A 5,396-nucleotide genomic window follows, 5' to 3' on the forward strand; every position below is an offset into this window, starting at 1 on the left:
GGGGGGGGGGGGGGAGCGATTCCCGCTTCCTGGCATCAGATGCGAGCGGAATGGGGCTCCGCGGGTCGGGGCAGCCTCGGCCACCCTGTGCCGGCAAGTGAGACAAGCGCCCTCGGAGCCCAGCTCGGGAGCAGAACCGCTGCCTTAGCAAAATCCTACTCCCCACCCCCCCACTACGTTGTTGCTGCCCGAGTCGGGCGCGGGCAGGACTCGGGACAGAGCTCGGTGATGGCTTTCTTTTTAGCAAAACACAATTCAAGCAAAATACCGCAGAATAATAAATCCTTCCCCCCAACCAAATCGTTTGGAGGTTAGAAACCAGGGATGCTTCTCAGGGGAGTCAGATCCCGCACGGCATCGGTCCCCGTGCGATCCACTAGAAGCCAGGGCAGGAAGGGCCCCGATCCTGCCAGCACCCCCCCTGGCAGGCTGGCTGGCACCCCACACCCGGGGCCCGGGGAAGCGCAGCGCCTTGTGCCCGCGTAGAGAGCATCGGCACAGGGCGGGTCGTCAGGACCAGAAGGCCGCCCTCCTTGGAGAGCCTGGGCCCCAGCCCGACCTGGGCAGGCTGGAGCCGGGCCCCCGCGTTTTCGTGCACGGTAATTAGGGCAGGATTCAATTATTCCCGACTCTTCCCTAGCGCTGGGCTCCAGCCGGGCTCCAGCCTCCCGCCTCCCTGGCCAGGACTGCTCCAAGAGCAGGTGCTTCCCACCTGATCAGCTGTCCCAAGGCAGCCGTGCAAAGCCTGGGAAGCAGCCCCCTACTGCGCCAGGCGGCCTGGGATCTTGTGCCGGCCCGGGAGGGGCTGGATTTTTTAAAGCTGCAGGAGAAAACTGAACCCCTCCTTGCCCTGCCCAGAAAGGCGAGTTTCCGCCCCCCCCCCCCCCCAGGAGAACCACGCGCAAGGCACTGCAACCTTTTGCATTTAAATACACGCTCCGCGGTTTAAAATGCACCGAGCTACTGACTCGCACAGCAGCCTCCGTTCTCTGGCAAGGCACCAGCAGATGCAAACTGTGGGACCTGACTCAGAGCTCCTCTGTCCCGCTTTTGTGGCGAGAAAAGCTGGAGTGCCTGTATCTACCCCTTGGTAATCCCCTCTTTGGGGGCTATGCAGTGCCTGGTTCTGACTTGGGCTCTGCTCCCCACACAGGCACTGGCTGTCGTCTCTGGGAACCAGAGCAGGCAACTCTGACCCCGCTGCAAATGTGTAGGGGCAGCTCCCTCCCTTGCAGCTTTATGCCAGCTGCAGAGGTGCCTGACTTTGGGGCACTGTTCCCATGCCATCTATCCTGCAGAGCAAAATGTAGCAACCTTTGTGGTGCTCCCAGGCCACCCTTGGGGTGGAGGCATGATGTTTGTTGACCACACCCCAACAGTAAAGCAAAGATCCCCTCAGCCCCCAATCCAGGCTGGCAAACTGGGCCCCTCTTCCCCATAGGTACCCACCAGCCAGCCCAGTGTTGGGGTCTGTTCCCAGAGGGATGAAAGCCTGCAGGATCTTCTCATGCATGGCCAGGCTTCCAGTTTTATCAGTCCCCTTTTCTTTTTTTTCTTTTTTTGGTGGCAGTCATTGCAGATTTCATATGGGAAATGTCCATTTTGTTGCTACTTAAAAGCTGATTTACAGCTTCGTGTCACCAGCCTTAGCTTGGCCTGCATTCCTCCCATAATATGCCCATTTCTCTTGGCAGCTCGGGGATGGCCGGGCTTGGTGGAGGTCTGTATTCAATAAAAGTATCTCCACCTCCCCCCTTTCTCACTCTCTCTCTCTCCCTCCCAAGTGACTCTAAGCAGCCTGTTCTTCATGCTGGTACTCACAGCTGTAACCCATCTGCTTTGATTGAATATTGACAGTGATGAGACAGGAGCTCTGTTTGATATATCCTGCATGCCTTGTGCTGACTGCGGCAGGATGGAAGAGCCTTGATGATCCTCACAATTAGTTTATAGGTCTCACATCTCTCTCTGCCTGCAAGGGTGACTGGCTGGACCCTGCACAGAGGAAAATATGAATGAACTCCCTCATGTCCTCCACCCAAGTTTCTTAGCATCAGCAGGCAAGATCCCCTGCAAGAGAGGGAGGCAGAGGCAGATGCACACACAGAGAAATCCTAGCCCCCTTTTAAAAACTGACAGGTGGGCCTGACACAGGTGGATGGGTTTGTAGGCACCGGAGCTTAGGCAGAGGGATAGAATGCAGGAGGCTTACAGGGAGGGGAGCTGGCAGCTTCTCAGACACAGCTACACACACTATTCCTGCCCCCCAATCTCCCCTTGGAGGTTGTGATGAGCAAGATCAAGGCCAGCCGATGCCAAGGCTTGGAGCCTCGAGAGGGCTCGGGTTGGCTGGAGCCAGGCCCAACGGAGGCTGGTGACATTTGGAAGGCGAGGAGAGGAAACTGACATGCCAAAGGGCCTATGATGTGAGAGATCAAGCAGTGCTTGACTCCTCGCCACTTCCCCCCGTGATTTGGGGCCTATCCCAGCCATGGGGGTCTGGAGAAGGGACCCCCTCTCCCTTGCCATGGATTATTCTAGCTCTGGTAGAAGGGAAGCCAGTGGGACTGCTCACAGGCATGAAAGTCTGCAGGATAGGGGTTTTTAAGGGGGGGGGGGCGTTAAAGGGGAAGGGAATAGAGTTGTGGGAAGATATTCACCCAAGGGTAGAAGCCCAGGGGAAAAAGATGGTGGGGGTTCCAGCTCCCTTCCAGCCTTGTGGAAACACCTGGAGTCTTGACACATGCCAAGGCTGTAGGTGAGGACCAGGCTGCTTCGGTGCCCTCCTCACTCCAAGATCTGAAGCATCCTCTTTCTCTGGGGACAGACGAGCAGGGCCATGGCTAGTCATCAGGAAGCAGCCCCTGGAAGCCCCTTTCTGCAAGGGAGAGTGAGAGAGAAGAAGACACCCCTTGATCCAAAGAGCTCACAGCCCCCATACCCTGTGATAGATCTATGCAGGCAGCCCTCTACCCTGGTGATCCTGTGGGGAGCAGAGCTTCCTCTATATGGACCCAAATGCAAGATGGGTGGGAAGGCACTGTTATTTCTTTGCCTCTGCCAGGTTACGTGTCCTGATCGCCCTCCCTCTCAGTCCTCTGAGATAGGCAGGCAGCCTCTGTGATAGGGGCTAGAGGCTGCCTGATGGAACCACTACTAGAGGATCCATGCCACCAACCATGTGATACAAGGAGGATGGATAGGCATCTTGGCTTGTCCCTCCTCACCTGGACCCCTACCTGCTTCACAATTATTTACAAGGGGCTGACAGATGGCTGCATGGGGTAGGCTAGGCCTGATACCAGTTGGTGGGAGTTCCCAGGCCAGTTACTAATGGCCACAGGTAAACCTGCCAGTACATTCAACACTAGTGAGTGCCTCTACTGAGCAATTTCAGTGAAAGCAAATGGACATAGGGGGCAAACCTCAAACCCAACCTCTTGCCCTCAAGCCTGGCCCTCTGGCTCCAGGGTGGAGCAATGTTTAGGCAGTCCAGTCTCCCATGGCCTGAACTGTCCCTACTCCAGGGCAGACTGCAGCCCTCTGGGTTCCCAGGCTGTGTCTAGCCAGAACCAGAGCTCACACAATGGCATGTGGGTCTCTCAAGTACATTTTAACAGCAGCAGCAGGACACTGACCACCACTGCTCCCCTCCTTTCCCTGTGGCAAGTTGGGGTGCTATGCCTTGCAGTTGATTGTGTGACTGGGTTAATAATGCAGTTTTAGTAATAGGTTACATGGGAATTTGTATAGTGGTTTGGGTAGGGGTGATCCTGCCTCAGGCAGGGAGCTGGACTAGGTTACCTCTGGAGGTCCCTTCCAACCCTGCTTCTCTATGATTCTGTGTGCTCTTGAAGGGAACTGACCCCACAATGTGGCCCAGAGATTTTAAGGCCAAATGGGCCCATTCTGACCCAATCCAACCTCTCATGCAATATGCTGGGGATCCTGCACTGAGCCCAACCACACATGGGTGAGCAAGGTGTAGAAAGACACACACTCTTCTTTTGAAGACTCCAAGCGAGAGACAATTCTCTCCAGCCCTCTTTCTTGCAGCAACGGCCTTACCGGTTAAAACTGTGCCCCCTGTGTGAAATCTGCTGCTTTCACATTCCAGCTAGTTGATCTCCTCCTGGCTGCACCTGCCAGACTGAGGAGCCCTTTAAAATCCTCTCTTCTCCCCCCCAGGGCATGTAAAAACCATAACAAAATTGCCCCTGAACCTCCTCTTTCCTAAGTGACACAGATTGATCTTCTTCTCTCACACACAACAGGGCATTCTCCAGACCACAAATCATTTCAGTAGCTCTTCTCTGCCCCTCTCCTGCTGGTCACTGAGAGCCATAATCCAAGCAAATCTGTAGTCTAGACAAAACCCAAATTAGCAAAATGCAGGGACTATTTGTCATGCAGCTCACTGCAGAGTCAGGGAGAAACTCATGGCTCTCATGGCTGTTCAAGTACAGGGAGAGGCCCAGACTCCTTCTTACACACAAGTTCTGATCTGAAGTTTGCTGCTCTAAACTGGTGGCAGACACATGGCTGGAACCTCAGCTGGTGCCCATCAGGGACATCACTGGAGATCTGCTGATCAGCACCACCTGAGGATACATCAGGACCACCCCTCCCCCACACACACACACCTACCTTGCGCCTGGCTCTAGCTAAAGTCAGTACATTAGCCTGGTAGTGCCTGGAATGTTTCTGTTTGACTTACAAGTGTTGAATCCTACTGCTCCTGCTAAAATCAACAGCAATAAAGGCCAATTGCTAAAATAAAGAGAGGAAGAATCCCTCCTGGCTTGTTACTGGAATGCACTGATGTCATCAGTAACACCAAACAATCACATTCCAAATGGTACATTCAAATATTATTAATGCTCAGCCCCTGTCCACACACACATGCATGCACACATGCACACACACATACTTCATTGACTCCTTCCCTTGCACTAGGCGAGTGCTGCAGTTTCCCCATGTCCTGGTAATGTATTGCTCCCAGTAGTGTCTTGGTCCCTGCAGCTCTGGGAGTATAATGCCAGTGTTAACAGCTGGAAGAACAGTCTGGAATTCCAACTCTAATCCGGGAAGCAGGGCAGAACGGGGGCGTTCAATCAGCCCAGCGTTAGCAGCCTTTGTGTGTTATTAACAAACTGCGGTGCCACCGCCAAGGGTGCACATGCTAGACAGGCTCCTTATGATTTCAATTTCACTAGGAGCCTTATTAGGACCCAATTGCTCTTTCCTGTGATGGGCAGATCTTGAGCAAACCTGCCTCACACACAATATTGGGTTGGCCAAGGCAGTAGAAGGGCAGAGCAGAGTCCTTCAGGATATTCCTCCCTGCTCCAATGTTGACCCATTTTTTGAGCTCAATAAAGTCAGTCCTCCCACCC

The sequence above is a fragment of the Alligator sinensis genome, unplaced genomic scaffold (genome assembly GCF_000455745.1).
Source record: "Alligator sinensis unplaced genomic scaffold, ASM45574v1 scaffold886_1, whole genome shotgun sequence".
NCBI lineage: Eukaryota > Metazoa > Chordata > Crocodylia > Alligatoridae > Alligator > Alligator sinensis.